Below are 19,689 nucleotides of genomic sequence, written 5' to 3'. Positions count from 1 at the left end.
GCGTTGATCATGGCCCCAGTGTTGGCTTATCCTCGTAGAGAGGGAACGTTTGTGTTAGACACCGACGCATCGGGATGGTCAGTGGGAGCAGTGCTTAGCCAGGTACAGGATGGGGAAGAGAAGGTGATTGCCTATGCGTGCAAAACTCTATGTCCCAGCAGGCGTAGGTACTGTGTCACGTATCGTGAGCTATACGCAGTGGTCACGTTCGTGAGAGAGATTGAGTCCGGGGAGGGCGCCTACTCCGCTGCGGCGGACGGGGCAGCCGAGAGAAGTGAGTCAGATCATTTGGAATGTTAAGAGGGGCTACGAAGCGATTGGTCCGATAGTTGGACAACGGAGGAAATTAGACAGTGGCAAACAGAGGACCCGGTGACGCGGGTGGTCATCGAGTTGATCAATAGCGGAGGTGAAAGGCCACGCGGGAACGAAGCATCTCATTATAGTCAGGCGGTCAAGTCATTGTTGAACTTGTGGGATACCTTGAGGGTGATAGAGGGAATACTTTACCGACGGATTGCGGCCGTAGGTACTGTGCTAGTAGCACCTTCAGCAGTGCGTTACCGCATTATGAAAATGACACATGACGTTAGATCGTCGAGTCACTTTGGACGTGACAAAACGTTATCTCGAGTCAAACAAGTGGCCTATTGGCCAGGTATGAATGGTGACGTGGCGAGATGGTGTGCGGAATGCATCCCTTGCGCGAGAAAGAAACCTGGTCCTGGGAGGGGGAAAGAACCATTACAACACGTAAACGTGGGATCCCCTATGGACAAAATAGCCATTGATATTGTAGGCCCTTTGCCGATGAGCAATCACGGTAACGAGTATATCATGGTAGTGACAGACTACTTTACCAAGTGGGTGGAGGCCTACCCCCTAGAGAATCATACGGCCCAGACAGTGGCCGATAAGCTGGTCACAGAGTTCATAAGCCGGTTTGGCATTCCTAATTCCATCCATACAGACCAAGGGAGGGAATTTGAGAGTGTGCTGTTTGGATGCATGTGTGACTTACTGGACATTAACAAGACAAGGACTACGCCTTACAGACCGCAAAGCGACGGACTCGTAGAAAGGTTTAACCAGACGTTACAGCAGCTGTTAGCCATCTTGGTTAACGAGCAACGGAGTGACTGGGACGACCACATACCTTTCGTCCTTATGGCCTATAGAGCTTCCCAGCAACAGTCCACTAAGTGTTCCCCTAACCTGTTAATCTTTGGGCGTGAGGTCACTCTGCCTATCGGGATGGTCGTGGGTCCGGCCCCGGGGGAAACGAAGAGGGATTGCCCTAGCCAATATGTAGAATGGTTACGGGAAGGGTTGGGGCGGGCGTTTGAGTTCGTTCGAGAGAACGTGAGGAGTAGCGCCAGTAGGCAGAAGAAGTCCTACGATAGGAACTGTAAACAAAGGAGCTATGAAGTAGGGTCCCTGGTGTGGAGGTGGTACCCCCCCAAGGCCAATCAGAAGTTAGGCACCGGGTGGACGGATCCCTACCAGGTTATGGCGGTGAAGGGTTACAGTTCCGTGCTCTTACGATATAAAGAGGGGTGTCCCTCTGTGTGGGTGCATAACTGCCATAAGGATGACCTTAAACAGTACAGAGGGGTAGAGAAGGCCTAGGGATTAGGGGAGGAGGGAAATAGACTATTGTTGCTGTAGTAGGCCCCCCCCCCCCCCCCGCCCCTGTTAGCCTGACCCCATAGTACTGATTTTCTGCCCCAGTCCTGTCAGAAGATTCATTTGCCTCTTAATAATTAAATTTTTACTTTTATTCTGCCAGATGCGTGTCTGCCCGAAGTGCGGGGAGATTTTTAAAACTGGGAAAAGCCTCAGAGGCCATGTGTTCACCACTCACCCTAGTCTCCTAGTCGCAACAGGTGTAGAAAAAGAGAAAGAGGAGGAGGGCCAAGAAGGCCGCCTGCACTCCCACCCCCCAATTTCCCCTTTTGAGAGAAAGAAGGAAGAGGCGAAGGAAGAGAGGAGGAGGGTAGCGGGGATGAAGACAGCGGAGGAGAGGAAGAAAGAGAGGGAGGTAGAGGACATGCTCACCGATTTCGGGTACTACAGCCTCCCTCCCCCCCAACCACAGCTCCCCAGCTACGAACTACCCACCGCAAGTTTCCCCGTCCAGCTGCCCACTACCCATGCCCAGAGCAATAGATGGGAAACTCGGCTTGTTGGCATGAGCCAGTGGGTGGGGCAGACAATGGAGGCTCTTAGAGCGAGCCGGAAATTTCTCATCAATTAGACGTTTCATGACGGGGTTTTCAGTCCAGAAAGGGGTAAGGGGGTGGATTTCACGATAACCTGCTAACCTGCTAACCCGCTAACCGGCCAACTGGTTCAAAGAAGAAGAAGATGCCTGCTAACCATCCCGCTGTCTAACTACAAAGAACATTAGTCGCATAACGTCATTGGCTCCCGGTGGATGGGTAATGCGACACCCTCCCCTGCAAAACCGGTGTCACAGCAAGTCCGTAACCTTCTGTGGGTCAGCAATGCAGCCTTCATCACTCACCTCTAACCTTCTGTGGGTCAGCAATGCAGCCTTCATCACTCACCTCTAACCTTCTGTGGGTCAGCAATGCAGCCTTCATCACTCACCTCTAACCTTCTGTGGGTCAGCAATGCAGCCTTCATCACTCACCTCTAACCTTCTGTGGGTCAGCAACGCCGCCATCATCACTCACCTCTAACCTTCTGTGGGTCAGCAACGCCGCCTTCATCACTCACCTCTAACCTTCTGTGGGTCAGCAATGCCGCCATCATCACTCACCTCTAACCTTCTGTGGGTCAGCAACGCCGCCTTCATCACTCACCTCTAACCTTCTGTGGGTCAGCAATGCCGCCATCATCACTCACCTCTAACCTTCTGTGGGTCAGCAATGCCGCCTTCATCACTCACCTCTAACCTTCTGTGGGTCATCAATGCCACCATCATGTCTCACCTCTAACCTTCTGTGGGTCATAGACGTCGCCATGTATTCGGCGGTCTAAGAAGCTATAACGTTTATGAGTTTCGATACTTTTAACCGGCCAGCACGGACAATAACGCATTTAGCTTTAGCGCTGGTCATGTTAGATTGTAAACGAAGTCAGTTTAAACGAAGAGACAATGATGATTGCACGAGTAAGGATAAGTTTGCCCGAGGACATTTTGAGGGCATTAGCGAAGAATATTGTAGTATGTGTTCGAGACGATCTCTTGCAATTTTATTCAATTAATTGTTGTTAACAAAATGACATTGAATTTGAGTGGTGGGGATTGTGAGGGAATAGCCTTACAGCCCACGTAATAATGTTCGGTACGCGTGCGCATGTTTGAGTGACTTCATTGGTGCGCATGCACTTGACGCCATTGTTGATGTGACGTAATTTACGACGTACGATGCTAGCTTTTAGAACGGCTTAGGACAGACGCGTCAAGCAGACGTGACTTTATCGCAGACGACCAGTCGCTAATTTGTTAGTATCGATGTACGGGAGTAGTTTGATAAAATGACGAGTTTCTTTAGGATAAATGTCACTTACGGACTTAGTTGTTTAACGATGGTTAGCGGAAAATAGAGTAGTATAAATCAAGAAAGAACCGGATTATTTTCCGGAAGTTAGTGATTCAGGGTCGTAGGTCACAGTAGCGCATCATTATGCGAAATAGTCCCAAGTTTTCGAGGTCTATATAATGTTTTGGATTTCGAGGGTGCGGCACTCTTTGTTAATCGGGAGTCTTTTAATTATAACCAAATTCCTTGTTAACCGGGAAAAGTAAACCTTAGCCGACTTCTTCGTTAATCGGAAGCCGGCCTTCATTTCTAACCGTAAGGATTTATTGCTTAGATCTGTTGTTAATCATTCTTTGTGAACTAGGAACCCTGCACTACACGCTAAGTAGCTCCTTGTCAATCGGGAGTTCTGTTATAACGTTTGTATAAATTCCTTGCCAATCGGGAATCTGATAGTATCTCATGCACTGAATAGCTCCTTGTCAATCGGGAGTTCTGTTATAACGTTTGTATAAATTCTCTGTCAATCGGGAATCTGATAGTATCTCATGCACTGAATAGCTCCTTGTCAATCGGGAGTTCTGTTATAACTTACGAATAAGTTCCTATGCAAATCGGGAACCTGATAACCAACCCCCCCCCCCCCCCTTGTTTAGACGACAGTCAGCGACAGTACTGAGACAGACAGAAATAATTGAGAAGTGATGAGAGAAGAGAGAGGAAGAGCCTGCGTGCGAGAGCGACTATGTTTTGATTCAATGCACTGATAAAAATAAAATGATGTTTTAAACTGTACAACCACGGTGTGGGCTACATTCGTTCGCAAGAGAGAGGCCGTTGGCCGTATGAGAGCTGAATACTATACTGTTCAAAAAAAGAAACGCATAGCTTGTAATATTTGGTTAATTTAGTTATATGGCTACAAGGATATCCACCAAACTGCAGAAAATGTTTATCTGGTCGTCGACCTTTCGTCCATTGCCACAAGTGAGCTCTGCACGTGACGCATGCGTTATCAGTGGCTACAATGTCAAAATTGCTCATTTGGCATGACCACTCGTCATGCTTCAGTGTAATCTGGTGAAACTCGGGGAATATTGAGCTCTCACCATGTCTTCCAAAACCCATAAAAGCGGATTGTTCGCCACAAAGAAATCAGACGACAATTCAGCGACGAAAGATGGCCCGATTGAGCAGAGAAGACCGCCACATTGCATTGGGTCGTTTACAAGCAGGCCAAAGTCAAAGTGCAATCGCCAGGCACTTCCACGTGTCCCAGAGCACCATCAGTAGACTGTGGGTCAGGTTTCAAGCCACTGGCTCCGTTGCTGACTTGCCACGAGCGGGAAGACCAAGGGCGACAACTGCTGCTCACGACCGCTTCATACGGCTCCGCCACCTCCGGAATCGTTTCCTGTCGGCCTCATCTTCTGTCCAGGCTCTCCCCGGGCCACACCGATTATCGGACCAGACCGTGCGGAACCGCCTGCATGAAGCTGGTTTGAGAGCTCGCAGACCTCACAGAGGAGCTGTCCTCACCCGCCGCCATCGCCAGAACCGAGTGCAGTGGGGCAACCAGCACCTTCGCTGGACCGTCCGGAATCACTGGAGACACGTGTGGTTCAGCGACGAGTCCTACTTCCTGCTCCAGCGACATGATGGTCGGAGGAGGGTCTACCGGAGAGTAAACGAACGTTACGCGCCCAACTGTGTGGATGAGGCACCCGTTCATGGTGGTGGAGGCGTCATGGTGTGGGGGGCGATCAATACCTCTGGAAGGAGCACCCTGGTGCACGTCCAAGGGCGCATAACTGCCCAGCGATACGTGGAGGAAATTCTGCGCCCACACGCCCTTCCTCTTCTGGCTGACCAGGATGCCATATTCCAGCAGGACAACGCTCGCCCGCACACAGCACGACTCACCACCCAGTTCCTCACCGACCACCATGTCCAGGTGCTTCCCTGGCCATCCATGAACCCGATAGAACACCTCTGGGATGAACTGGACAGACGTGTGCGCAGGCGAGAAGAAGCGCCGGCAAATCACCGCGATCTATTGCAGGCACTTCAGGAGGAGTGGGACACCATCCCACAGCAAGATATCCGGCATCTGATCCAGTCCATGCCCAGAAGGTGCCGGGCAGTTGTTGCTGCTCAAGGCAGTCACACCCCCTACTGACTTGACAGCCTCGGCACCCAATCGTATTGATTGACTGATTGATTTGAAGATGCAAATGAACTGTGTGTGCATTCAACTGTGTCCATACCAAATTTCAAACAAATAATCTAAATATTGGATTTTCTGTTAATTTTTTCGAAAAATAAAACAAATTTGGCAAGTAGCAACTATGCGTTTCTTTTTTTGAACAGTATAGATACTACAGCATCGGGGATAAAAGAGGGAAACGGGAAACATTCTTACACTCAAAACAAAACACAACGCGAGGTCAGACAAACAACATCACGAGTAAATAAGAAACATCCTGCACAATCCCCTGGCAGCCCCCGGTCTCAATCAAATCTGCCACAACTCATTGCAGGGCTAACACCTTTCCGGTACTCGCCAAAAATCTGGTTTTTAAAAACTGTTTAAGGTTTAACCGGAAAATCCTGTTTCTAAAAGTAACTTGATTAGCGGCACTTGACCATAATTATGTCAAAAGTCATGTGACGTTTTTTAACTTAACAGACCTACCTCCTTGAGGGGAGATTGTGCTTTAAATTTAGATATCTGACTTTTATTTCTGTTTTCAGATGATGATTCTGATGATACAGTTGAAGATGTCCACAACTTCGACTTTTTGGATGATTGCACCGAAGACTCTACCAACGTGACAGGTAGGTCCTATGCCCCACAAAACAAGCAGCTACCTTGCAATCTAGGAGGGAATTCTGCAAGGTAATGGGAGGCAGAACCAAAGTTTGGGTTGTTAATGGATTGGGAAACAAAAACTGAATTGTTAGTGGTTGCCATCATGGCCACATATTTCTCCATCTGTTTCTTGTTTCACTTCGTGTGTTGTAGTGGCACAGAGACATGTTTACCATCTTACGTCTCATGAGAGCATCAGTATTCTAAGCAGATGATGAGGTACAGTGTACTGGTCTGTTTCCTCAATCCAAAATAATTTTTTCTTTGATGAGAGATTCTGAAACATTTGCACTTTTGTTTTCAAGTTTTGCTGCGGAAGAAGGAAAGAAAAATTGGGCGGAAAGAGAGTATCCTTTTTCAAGAGAATTACTACTGCTCCCCCACATACTCGATGCTTACCCTGATAGCTAAAACACACACAGACAACCAGGCATGTACTCAACAGTCTCTGGTACAGGGCATTGTCTGCACAGCTGATTATATTGCCTGCAGGGACTTACTTTTTTTTGGAAATAACTCATGCCAAAAATATAGAGGCAAGCTTATCAAGCATGGCCAAGAGACGCAATGCTGCTGATTGGGTAAGACCTGCCATCTGAGCTGTTGGGCCCCAAGAGTGCAGACGTGTACATGATCAAGAAACATGTACGGCGGCTCCCATCAGAAAACAACTGCATCAAAGCAAATATCTTCTTTTAGCAAGTTTTTCCATTTCTATGTCAGAGGGGCTTTATTGATCCCATATCTTGACTGTGTTCTACGCCTTGTCTTTGGCTGAGTGTAACGTACTCGTTCTCGTCAAATAAGAACTGTGTTGCTACACATAAAGCACAGGCAATGCACAGATGGTTTGAAAGCACTTTGCAATTAGTTTGTAATTATTTGTATAACAGGGTTTTCATTTCATGCATCTCAAATGAGTGTCTGAAATTAAAGGAGCGTCTGAAATGTAATGTATTTAGTATAAGTTATTTATAAAATGCTGACTGTTAGCAAATGATAACAGACCCGGCAGAAATATAACCAGGCCAGGCCAACTATCATGCCTGCATGTCCAAACCACAAATCTGGTTCTCTTTGAAGAGCAGAATTTATTGAATTTAATGTCTGTATCCTCACAGGAGCCCAGACACGTGCTTAACACCCCGAAGGAGCAAGTGTTACCTCTTCCCCCGACCCAGCGTCTGAGACATCTGAGTGTAAGTCAGTTTATTGTTACTTTCACATTAAAGATAATGGTGTACTATGTAAGGAGCCGTTTTCTTTGGCAAATTGGATCTCAAAAACCCTTCAGGCAGATTTGATGTGGAGAAACATGTACTACCCACAGAGCTGCCAACTGCTACAATTCTGGCGTAGAATGCTACGATTTTGCTGTAATTGCTACGCTAAACTCTACGCTACGTTCAAACACAAAATGACAGGCATGCAAAATGTTCAATCATCGCTCGACAATCAACAATGAACATAGCACAAGTAGCCGAGTACCAATGGTTGCGAACCAGTCTGTTATGACTGATTGAGGTTGTCCACGTGACTTGCTTTGCCAATCGTGAATTTCGTTGCAAGCATTTGCCTTTCCGGTGACTCTCTGGGCCAATTGCGAATTTGATTAGAATGCACGATGCACTTGTAATGTCGTACTGTATTAGGGCTTCTGATATTTTACCAGGTAAGGGAACAATTTTACTAGCCAATGCAACTACAGGCTTTTAACCAAAAGTATGACGTCTTACTAGCGCCAAAACAATATATTCGTAATTAACCCGTGAAAGTGACTAATTTTCACGCAAAAATTCAATTAAACGTGTTAATTACTCATTTTCACATGTTAATGACTATTTTAAGTGTTAATGTCTAATTTTCAGTTTTGGCTCGCCTCCTGATGGCTTACTAGCGCCAAAACAAAAATTTCATGCGTTAATTACTAATTTTCATGTGCCTTGTGACTGTGGAGGTTCAATGCACATGCGCGACTGTTACACCGGCCAGAGCGAAAATCCTTCGATTCAATACTTTTCTGGCCCATAGTTCTTTATAGTCTACTTGCCAAAAAGAGTACCTGGAAATGTCTGTTCCTGTAAACTTTTATGACGGAAATGTAATCTATAGGGTATGTAGAGTCAAATTAGTTTGGTTGCCTAAAGTTACACTTTGGGAAATTCTCAGAATCCAAGATGGCCGCCCAACGGACATTAAATTCAATATATAACTTTTGATCCAGATGGGCTAAAGAGTCGTGTAATACCTCAATATAGGTTTTTTTGATGTCAGCGAGTTCATTTCTGAGGTTGGTTTGTCAATCCTGTCAACAGAATCCAAGATGGCCGCCAAGATGGCCGCCAAGATGGCCGTCAAAATATATAAAAACACATTTCTCGCCATATCTGGGTTTCTAAAGCAGCTAGATTCATGATCTTAGTGCTGATCATGTTTCCAAAGGCTGGGAAGCCGTTCTGATATCACCCAGATGCAAGATGGCTGCCAAGATGGCAGGTAAACGTCATTCACGCTCAAATCAATGTCACACAAAAATAAGGAAAACGCCATATTGTTTGTCTTTTGTCTGAAAGAACATGTTAGCATCCAGTTAAAGAGGCAACTTTCAGGACCTCAATCAAGTCCATGTGGGAAAGTCCATGTCCAAAAGCAGCTTAGCTGGCACGCCACGACCGAAATAGAACTCTACTGCTCTTGCGTTACAGCAAACAAACGATTCAAACTTTGAAACCATATCTCCTTCTTCAATGTCAGCTTCTTTCTCGTCTTACTGGTCGTCTTCAACAAACTCCTCCTCTTCCTCTTCCTTCTCCTCCTCCTCCTCTTCCTCCTCTTCTTCCTCCTCCTCGTCCTCCTCCTCCACCACAGGCTCATGCTTCGTGTAAGGGCTGCAGCAGCCATCTCCTCCCTCGCAATAACAGTATTCAGTGCACGTAAGTCTCCCACTGTGGCAACTGCACTTCTTCTCGCTGCACGCTTTCCCCTCGGCGCTGCAACTACAGCTCACGACATCTAAGAGCTGCTGCGGTGCTATCGGCGCATTAGACAGCGATTGTGTCACAGCACCAGATTCATCGATATCCCATCCGAAGCAGCGGATATCATGAGCCTCGGCTGGTGGATCTTTATGGTCTGCTGCTTTCCACAACATCATCTGCAGATGTGCTCGGAGAGCATGCAGCCTCAGGTTGCAATCTGTTGGTGGTAGCCTCTTCAAAGGTGGTGGTTTCTTCCTGCCCAGATACAGTTTGGATCTTGCACCATTGCGGGACTTGGCCTTCTTCTGACTGTACAGCGCGAGGAAGAATGAGTCGGCAGTGGCCTTAAGTTGGTCATGACTGACGTCTGGCTCCCCAAGGACATCTTGCAGGCCTAGGATGTCGCTGTTTCCAAGCACCTTGAGCGCCGACTTCTTGCCCTTGTAACAGGGGTACGACACGGTGTCGCAGCCCGATAAGGCGTGCATGCCGAGTAGCTGACCACACTTGTCCCCCAATTTGTCCACTGTTGCGCGAATGTCAAGCACCGTGCCGTCCCACTTCTCCATCTGGATGCTCTTCTGTATCCTCTTCCTCCATGCCAAGTACACGAGAAGGATGAACACATCAGTGTCGTCACACAGCACCCTGATCGTCTCCGCCCCGCCTGCTGCAGCCTTCAGCATGTAGCTGCACAGCGTGATATCCGCCTCCTCATGGGTGACAAGACAATCGAAACTGCTGACAAGCTCCACGTTGTTCTGCAGAGGATGTCCACAGAGGATGTTGCTGAGGAGGCGTTTGTTGTTGGCATTCTTCATGATAGCTTCTCTGTGTGGGAGGGGGGTTGTGGGTGTCAGACGGAAGTCCTTTGATCTTTTCCCTGCCCTCCTCATCCTCTCGTGGTCCTTCGCAGTTGGCTGATTCTCATGGTACCTGTCAAACAACACCAGTTTCTGTGCTGCTGGAGGATAGCGGCTCAGTCGAGCGCCGAAACTCGCGACAAAATCTCCTGCTGTCCCCGCAACTGGCCACACAACATGGTACAGGAGTCGACCAGCACCACGTCTGGTGCGGGTGCGTTGTTGACCGGCACACCAAGACACTTGACGAGCACAGCCTTGTCTCCTTTCCTCAAACTCCCGAACTCGTCGATGAGAGATGGAGGTACGGGACTGAGTTCGTACTTGAAGATGTCTGTCGCCTTCACACCACGTTGTTGCCTAATGATCTGAAGCCGTACGAATAATGTTTCAATGTCAAAGATGGCCTTGTCTTTCACAACCACTACCTTTTTCATCTCCTGCATGTCTTCACTTTCCTCTCGATCGGGCCATGGAATGTGCTGTGAAGCGAAGCGGCGAACTGTTCACTTTGAGTGCTGCCGATCTTGAGTGCATCTTGGACATTTAGGCCTACTTTTTCTGGCGCGATCTGCCCGTTGACGATGTTGTACAGGTCAGTGGACTCAACAATGAGAGGGTGCGAGTACTTCTGCAGTTCCTCTGCAATCTTCGTCCGGTCTGCTGCGTCCATCGCTCGCCTTCTTTCACCTTCCTCTTTGTGCTTGCTCTCCTTCTGTCCATCCCCACCATCGAGACCCATCGGCTTTTCTGAAAGTTGCCTCTTTAACTGGATGCTAACATGTTCTTTCAGACAAAAGACAAACAATATGGCGTTTTCCTTATTTTTGTGTGACATTGATTTGAGCGTGAATGACGTTTACCTGCCATCTTGGCAGCCATCTTGCATCTGGGTGATATCAGAACGGCTTCCCAGCCTTTGGAAACATGGTCAGCACTAAGATCATGAATCTAGCTGCTTTAGAAACCCAGATATGGCGAGAAATGTGCTTTTATATATTTTGACGGCCATCTTGGCGGCCATCTTGGATTCTGTTGACAGGATTGACAAACCAACCTCAGAAATGAACTCGCCGACATCAAAAAATCCTATATTGAGGTATTACACGACTCTTTAGCCCATCTGGATCAAAAGTTACATATTGACCATCTTCAAGATGACCGTTGGGCGGCCATCTTGGATTCTGAGAATTTCCCAAAGTGCAACTTTAGGCAACCAAGCTAATTTGACTCTCCGTACCCTATAGATTACATTTCCGTCATAAAAGTGTACAGGAACAGACATTTCCAGGTTTCATACATGACATAGAAGGCTGGCTGGTAGACTATTAATCCGATGCAAATTAACAATAAGAGCTGAACGCATGTGTTACAGTGTAGATAACAGTGACATACAACTGTGTGTCCGACAACTTGTTGAATAACGAATTCTATCGAAAGACATTTGTGAAAGTGTGTTAGCCCAGACCGAACAGATCAGTCTGCTAGTGGTCGGACCTTTAGCACACGTCCGGCCACACGCCATTTTTCCTCTCTCGATTCGAACATTTTCGGATCAATTGTCTTTCACTAATAGTAATACACTATAAAGCAGATGTATGAGTGTTGTAGTGGAAATGAATATGAGGCACAGCTGTCTGCCTGACAACTTGTCGAATAAGGAATTATATTGAAAGATATATGTGAAAGTGTGTGAGCACAGCTGATCAAAAGTCCGTCTGCTAAAAGCAGCTTCGATTCAAAAGTTTTTGGGGTCGATTATTCTTTTTAAAGTTACCCAAAACAACGTTAAGGAAAGCGCTATTGCAGAAAACTGACATGCATCTTCCCGTCGGATAACTTGCTCGATAAGGCCTTCTATTAAAAGATATTTCAGAAATATTGTGAGAGTGATGTTTGACGGACGTTGTAGCCTCTCAGTGCGGACTCTTAAAGTCCGACTACTGTGACCAAAAACGAGGCAAAATTGAAAATAAGTAATTAACACTGTTATTTACTAATTTTCACGTGAAAATGGTAACCTTAGGTTCTGGCACTAGTAAGCCGTCATACAAAAGCGTTTTGGTGTTTATATCTTTTTGGTTTGTTTGTTTGTTTGCCGACCACGAAGGGCCATATCAGGGTGGTGCTGCTTTGACATATAACGTGCGCCACACACAAGACAGAAATCGCAGCACAGGCTTCATGTCTCACTCAGTCTCATTATTCTGACACCGGACCAACCAGTCCTAGCACTAACCCCATAATGCCAGACGCCAGGCGGAGCAGCCACTAGATTGCCAATTTTAAAGTCTTAGGTATGACCCGGCCGGGGTTCGAACCCACGACCTCCCAATCACGGGGCGGACACCTTACCACTAGGCCAACCGTGCCGGTATATATTTTTGGTACCTGGTTCATGATCTGTTCAATTTCAAACTAAGCATGCACAAGTTTTAATTTACTTTCATTCTGTATGCAGGTACCAAAAGCCCGACATCACCGGAGGAAAATACAAGCAAAGGTATGCACGCATGTCTTCAGTGACTGAGAATGTTTATGGGATGAATGAGAGTTGCCTAAACTTCTACTGCAATATGTTTAAGGCATTCATCCCCATTTCATTTCATTCAATCCTATTAGGCCAGTAAAGGCACCCCACTTGACTCTGTGGTACTTTTTTCCTGATCAAAAATTTCTTTCACAGTGGTCACATGACGATGCTCAAGCAAGGGTACCCCCCAAATCGACCTGACATAAAAAAAGGAGTACCCCCAAAAAACCCCAATAGTTGGGAAAAAGAACCCATCTATCTTTCTCTCTCTCTCTCTCACTGTCCGTCTCTTTCTCTCTGTCTTTCTCTCTCTCTCTCTCAATCTCTCTCTCTCTCTCTCTTTCTCTCTCTCCCTCTCTCACCCCCATTGGTTTGTATATGGGTCTGTGGCCTTAGTAATATAAACCATTATCTTTCTCTCTCTGTTCTATTTGTATGTCCGTGTGTATATATGATTAGAGTAGTATGAAAAAGAAAGAATTTCTGTAATGCTTATGCCACAAACCTTGTAAAATAAGATTTGATTCAATTTGGTCTTCCCCCTCTTCCATTTCAGGCAGTTTTCTTTGTTGTTGCTATAACTGCGAATAAAGGGTGTGTCATTATTTTTTTATAAACAAGGAACATAGTTTTTGTTACTGTGAAAGAATTTTGGAATTGTTCTCTAATAGTTGGGGGGATGCTGTCCTGACCCTGTTGAAGGTCGGCACTTGTATATATATATATATATTTTGTTATTATTATAAGGACCTTTAAACTAACCCCTCTTTTTCCTTTCTTTTGTGATGTAGTTTCCAACTTCATTATTCAAGTATATAGCTATTCTGATGGACACGTGGGGGAATTCGGGGGCTGTGATTGGATGGTCTCACACATCCCTTTTCCGATCATCAAAGCATAACGATACAAAAGTTGGCCATTTTTGCCGATATCCAAACGATATCGGCAATAACAAAGACGCGTGGTTCCGGTTTCTTCCACGTGTATAAAGTACACGCATACCTCGCCAGGTTTGTTTCTGTTACTCTGTGACTAGTCGACAGACGATGCCATTTGCTTTGTGTGTGTTTTTGTTGTTGCTTACTGTACATGACATAGGCCCTACATTACGTGTAAAATCCAGTTCTTTAACAGGCAACAAACCTTGCAAATTTCCAGAAGCTGCAATCTGAAGCGACCTATCTCGGATTCTAGCAGACGATCTCTCCAATGTTTAACACAAAATCAGCAAACTCTCCTGTCACATAGAACGTCCATTGTATAGTGCAATGTTGAAATGAAGTTACCGGTCTGAAACATTTCGTCGTTTCTTCTGAGACAATCCTTGTTCTCTTATCATCTACAGATTTACCGCTGTCTTCACCACGCGAATTCCCAACAGAAGTCAGACTTTCGAACATACAATCTACGTAGGCAAGCATGATACGTCATGACGTCATATGATTCGTAACATATTGACGTAATGCTAAGCATCCGGTTATCTCGAGTTTTCTCCGTAATACATGTCCGTGGGTTTTTCAATGTTCGGTTATTTCCGTGGCTTCATGCGGAAAGGGAACCGTCGTCTACAATCAACGACATGGACCATTCTGGTACTTGTCGCTGACAAAAACATGATTCTAACACAGAATTTAATGTCAGAATAGCTATATAAACGCTATTGTGTTTTCAGCGTAGCAATAGGGTCCGATATTTAGACTCGAACAAGTATAATGCGACTCGTCTTCGACTCGTCGGCATTATACTTGTCTCGTCTAAATATCGGGCCCTATTGCTACGCTGAAAACACAATAGCTGTTAATCATGGGTTTCAGGAGTCAAAATCCAGACAGAGGGCAAGCGATACTTTTGTATCTTCTGCGAAAAGTACTTTGCTCAACACCTCAACCGGCACCTCATAAAAAGCCACAGCGAGGAGGCAGATGTTGCTGCGGCCCAGGCTCTTCCGGAGCCCCAACGCTCGCAGGCCCTCTTGATCATCCGAAACCATGGCAGAGACGGAATTAATTGGTATGTGTCCTGCAAGGAGCTAAACCAGATCACAAGTGGTCATGGAAAGCACTTGTGCACCATTGTGCCAGTACTGATTTTTAGACTACAATAGCTAGTTTTCTTATATACTGATTGCAAAAGATAGTACAGGGGTACCTGCAATGACTTGCCAGAAGTGTCCTTAAATTGAAGGTGGCCTGTCATGTTGACAGGTAATTTTGGTAGGGATAATAGACAAATGGACAACAGAAAGCGTCAGCACACTCTGGTTTACGTAAACTATCAGTTTCTGAACAGACATTGCCAGGTTTTTTACGCACAGTACAAACACCCTTTCATTTAAACACTCACCGCTTGTGAACATCCTAAGTACCCTCCGTAAAGAGCTAGCATTTTTTTAAGATTTTATTTTTGCATGGCCTGCAGGATTGTCTAGTACCAAAATCAGACGCTTTTTGGCGCTAGTACTAAAATCTAAATAATAAATTGACGACTTGTAACACAAGCATTCATTAATCCTAAAAGATTTGTTTTTCATCAAAAAAAGATCAGTACAACTCGAAGTTTTGAAAAATGGACAAAAAGGGAGTCCGGAAGCATGTCACGCAAAGAAGTGTTTCCCGAAGCAGACACATTTTTTTGCATTGAACTTGCTTCTTTGAAGCCAAACTCCACCGTTAAGTTTGTGTGACTCGCAGTCGTTGTTGCATTTTAGATTCAGAGTTACACAATAATGTTCTAATGCAGATAAGGCGAGTCGCATTGAAATCACAAACTGACGACTAGATTGTGAAAAAAAAGGAAAGTTGATCACACCCCGGGGTCCACGATGGCTATGGCGTTAGATAAACCATGCACAAATATATTCATTGAAAATTGCTGGCTCTTTACGTAAGGCACCTCAGATATTCTCAAGCGGTGAGGCCTAAAAAAAAAATAGGTGTGGTTACGGTAACCCGACCTACCCTATTTTTAGGTGCCGACCCAATAACTTTTTTTTACATTTGTCAAAAAAACAAAACACACAAAAAAAAACCTGAGTGCAGAAAACGCAATGAAAGCGAAAGCGCTCGAGTCGCACACTTATTTCTCTGTCAAGTAGGTTTAATTTGTACACATTAGAAAAAAAAATTAAAAAAAAAAAAGTGATTGCCTACCTTCCTACCCTATTTTGTTGGCTATGTTACCGTAACCACACCTATTTTTTGTTTGGCCTGAGTGTTCAAACAAAAGGGTGTTTGTACTGTGTGTCTTTGATGGTTTGCGGGAGGCTTACTGTGCCTTAAAAGGGATATGTGGTCTCTCATCGGAGAGGCCACACATTGCAGGTACAACTCCACACACTTTTTAACTTTGTGACTTTCATTGCCGTGAGCACAAAAAAGTAAAGGATATTTTTTTCAATGGTATACCCCAGATAACAGCAGTTATTTGGTCAGAAATATACGTGTATTTGAAAATCAGTCTTTCTTCTGCTCAAAAATGTGTTTCTGGAATCTGAGCAATATATGGGTATGATGTCACTGGTCCGTGACCACATCTACTCTCAAAAATTGTGTTTTTTGATGGCTTGATTCACTTTCAACCGTTGAAACAGTGACTTAAACTGAATATTTTACATTGTTTACATTCGAAAGTTTATTTGGTGTCTTACCTAATGGTTCATACAAATTTCGTTCAAATCTGTCGCGCTGTCAGGCTGATCTAGTGTGTAAAACAGAGCGACCACAAAACTGAAAAACAGCAAAAAATCAATGGTTTTTATGGTGTTTTTGCTGGGTAGCTGCAGGCTCTCCAAATGTCACAGAACTTAACTTTTTGTGCTCAGTGTACATACAGCAGACTTGCGCTCTTCAGTCTTTTTGTTTGTATGTTTGCTTAATGCCCAGTCCACCACAAAGGTTTATGTATCGATTGGACATTGGATTTCCCTTCTTTGAGCCATGTGACGTCAGAGGCCTACAAAACTTCATATTTTGGCGTTTCAGGTTGACCTGAAACGCCCAAATATGAAGCTTATGTGTTTGATTGCATGTGTGTGTGTGCTCGTTCAATCGTTAAAACAACAAAGTCAGTACCTGAAAGGAATGCGATCGATACATAAATGTTATTTGCGTTTTTGACCAAAATATGACATTTTACACAGATCGAGACAGTCATGAACAATGAACAATGACTGTCGAGATGTGTGTAAAATGTCATATTTTGGTCAAAAACGCAAATAACGTATATCAGGGCGGTTGCTCTTCAGTGCTCTTCAGTGTAATGCACCATAAAAGAGGAGTCACACTACACAAATTCTAACCTGTCTTTGATGCAATTCATGGTCTCATTGATTTTTGGGTTGTTCTTGTTGATTATTTTATTTTATCATATTCGTTCCATTTCCTTGTATTAATACACACCCCACAAAATAATTTTTAAATCCAACCAACGTGGTGTTTTTTGTTTTTTTTACCTTTCTATGCCCTCCAGCAAGAAATAGTGGACAGCGAGCTTTTCTTGCTTCCAAATTTATATTAATGAGCTAATTATAACATTTAATCATCATCAAAAACCTTGTCAATGCTTTCAATGTGTGTGTGATTCAGAAGTCGTTAGGTAATCTGGCAGTCATTAAAACAAGGTAGGGGTCAAATTAAAAGTCTTAAAGTTGCCACAGCGCTCCAAAAACTCAATAATGTTTGTTGCGGTTTTACAAAACGTGATCCAGATTCACTGAAGGGGGCCGGGGACTCAAAATAACCATTTTTTCATGTTGGGAGTCGTTTAGCTATGTTTTAGATATGGTTAGCTCTGTTAGCTGTATCATTCTGTTTTTTTTCTTTTCCTCTCACTTTGAAGGCCTGGGAATTATGTATTTTTGTCAGTAATGTTTTTTATTTTGTATTTTGTACGTTATTGTCTCCATGGAAGGTGTGATTTTTTGGGTGCTCATTTTTTGTAGTCTTTAGCATGTACAACAAAGGCATTTTGAGGAACAGCTGTCAATTTCTGTTTCAGGGAACTACAGCAAGTTCTCGAGAGAAGAAGAGAAGGCCGTGAGGAAGCTTTTTCAAGCTTCCATTTTGGGAGGAAAGCTTCCAGGAAAGAAACAAATTTTGTTGGGCATTGCAGGCAGCCAAACACTGGAAGGGAGATCCTGGACCCAAATTAAAGATAAAGTGGCAAATGAAAAGAACACCTGAAGCACATGTACTAAATTTAACTGTTACTTCCTACTGTAATATTAATTCCATTTCCCGCAGTTTCCTGTCACTTTGAGGGAAAACTGCACTTTGGTTTGTGCAGTGCAGTTGTTTTGTCAGTTGTTCTCCTCTTTATTTGTTCTATCGTCTTTCTTCTTCTTTTTTGTGTGTGTACTTTTGTGTTTTTGTGCCTGAAGAAGACCCTTAGGTCGAAACGTCCCTGTTATTTGTTCCGTGTTCGTCATTTTAACGTGAGTACATTGCTTTTTGGTCTCTTTATTGTTCCCTCTCACGTGCAGTCGCCATTGTTTAATACTTTGAGGGAAGTTAAAAGAAATATTTTTGTCGACAAGCAAAGTGGTTACAAGCCCCCCGGTCATACACTTTTTTTGTTCGTAAAGCACAGATTTTTTGCTCCCACCCATGCAGTTGGAAAACCTTTTCAAATCTCTTGTGTTGTTTTAAACTTTTGCTCTAAAAATTTGGTATGACACAAATTTTGATGTGAAAATTGATTCGGATTATCACTTGATTATGTTTCATGATTTTTTTCTGGTTTACCTTGTTTCTTTTTGGTGTAAATATGTGGACGTCTGCACTGACAGATGTCATGACAGCTGTCCTTTGTATGAGATTTTCTGGGTTGTGGATAACTCCCATTGATCATGACTTTTGTATGGACCCGCAGCATTGTAACGTGTATTTGCTCTGTCCAGTAGGAAAACGTTTTTAAGTCTTCTTGTGTTGTTTTAAACTTTTGCTCTAAAAATGTGGTTCCCATTGAACCTCAGTACAGATTATGGTTTGCAAAATATATGTTGCTTACTTGATTCTTGAGAATTGTGTTTGTTTTCGCTCCCCCCGCGGGTTAGGGGGAGTCCCATATTGGTTGGGACGAGAAAGAATTTACCCGATGCTCCCCAGCATGTGGTAAGAGGCAACTAACGGATTCTGTTTCTCCTTTTACCCTTGTTAAGTGTTTTTTGTATAGAATATAGTCAATTTTTGTAAAGATTTTAGTCAAGCAGTATGTAAGAAATGTTAAGTCCTTTGTACTGGAAACTTGCATTCTCCCAGTAAGGTAATATATTGTACTACGTTGCAAGCCCCTGGAGCAAATTTTTTATTAGTGCTTTTGTGAACAAGAAACAATTGACAAGTGGCTCTATCCCATCTCCCCCCCTTTCCCCGTCGCGATATAACCTTTGTGGTTGAAAACGACGTTAAACACCAAATAAAGAAAGAAAGTCTGTTTTCGCCAAGTGAGGGTGTGTGACTGTGGCTGTGAGTGTGTTTGTGACAGTAAATTCAACACTATGAGTGACAAAGAACTGAAGACTGTGTGTGGCAGGGAATAGGACACGTTGTGTCATTCGCCTGTAAGTGTAATCATTATATTTTGTAACCATCAAAAACAATTTCCCTTGAAATCAAAACACAATTTCCCTTGAAATCAAAACATTAACAAGTAAGAAAAAATGACACCTGAAAATGGCATTCAATGGTTATTCATGCTCTCTCTCTCTCTCTCTCTCTCTCTCTCTCTCTCTCTCTCTCTCTCTCTCTCTCTCTCTCTCTCTCTCTCTCTCTCTCTCTCTCTCTCTCTCTCTCTCTCTCTCTCTCTCTCCTGAAAACAAACAAACATCAAAAAAACATTGAGGAACCAAAGCTAACAAGAAATTCCTCCGATAGGAAAAACACCCCCGTTGGTCAAAGGGAAATAACCATTCTCACTGCTCAGGATTGAACAA

At 44.3% G+C, this 19,689-nt stretch overlaps 1 long non-coding RNA gene across 1 annotated transcript; it reads left to right on the top strand.

Annotated features, from left to right (window-relative positions):
* Positions 1-7,525: 7,525 nt before the first annotated feature.
* LOC138976390 (uncharacterized) lies at positions 7,526-18,768 on the top strand. The gene is made up of 4 exons (XR_011458977.1): positions 7,526-7,583; positions 12,687-12,728; positions 14,573-14,768; positions 17,754-18,768. It is a non-coding gene; the product is annotated as an uncharacterized lncRNA (long non-coding RNA).
* The last annotated feature ends 921 nt before the right edge of the window (positions 18,769-19,689 follow it).

This window comes from Littorina saxatilis, linkage group LG9 (genome assembly GCF_037325665.1).
Source record: "Littorina saxatilis isolate snail1 linkage group LG9, US_GU_Lsax_2.0, whole genome shotgun sequence".
Lineage (NCBI taxonomy): Eukaryota > Metazoa > Mollusca > Gastropoda > Littorinimorpha > Littorinidae > Littorina > Littorina saxatilis.
The sequence above is the reverse complement of the archived record's forward strand: the minus strand, read 5'-3'. Positions and strand labels throughout refer to the sequence as shown.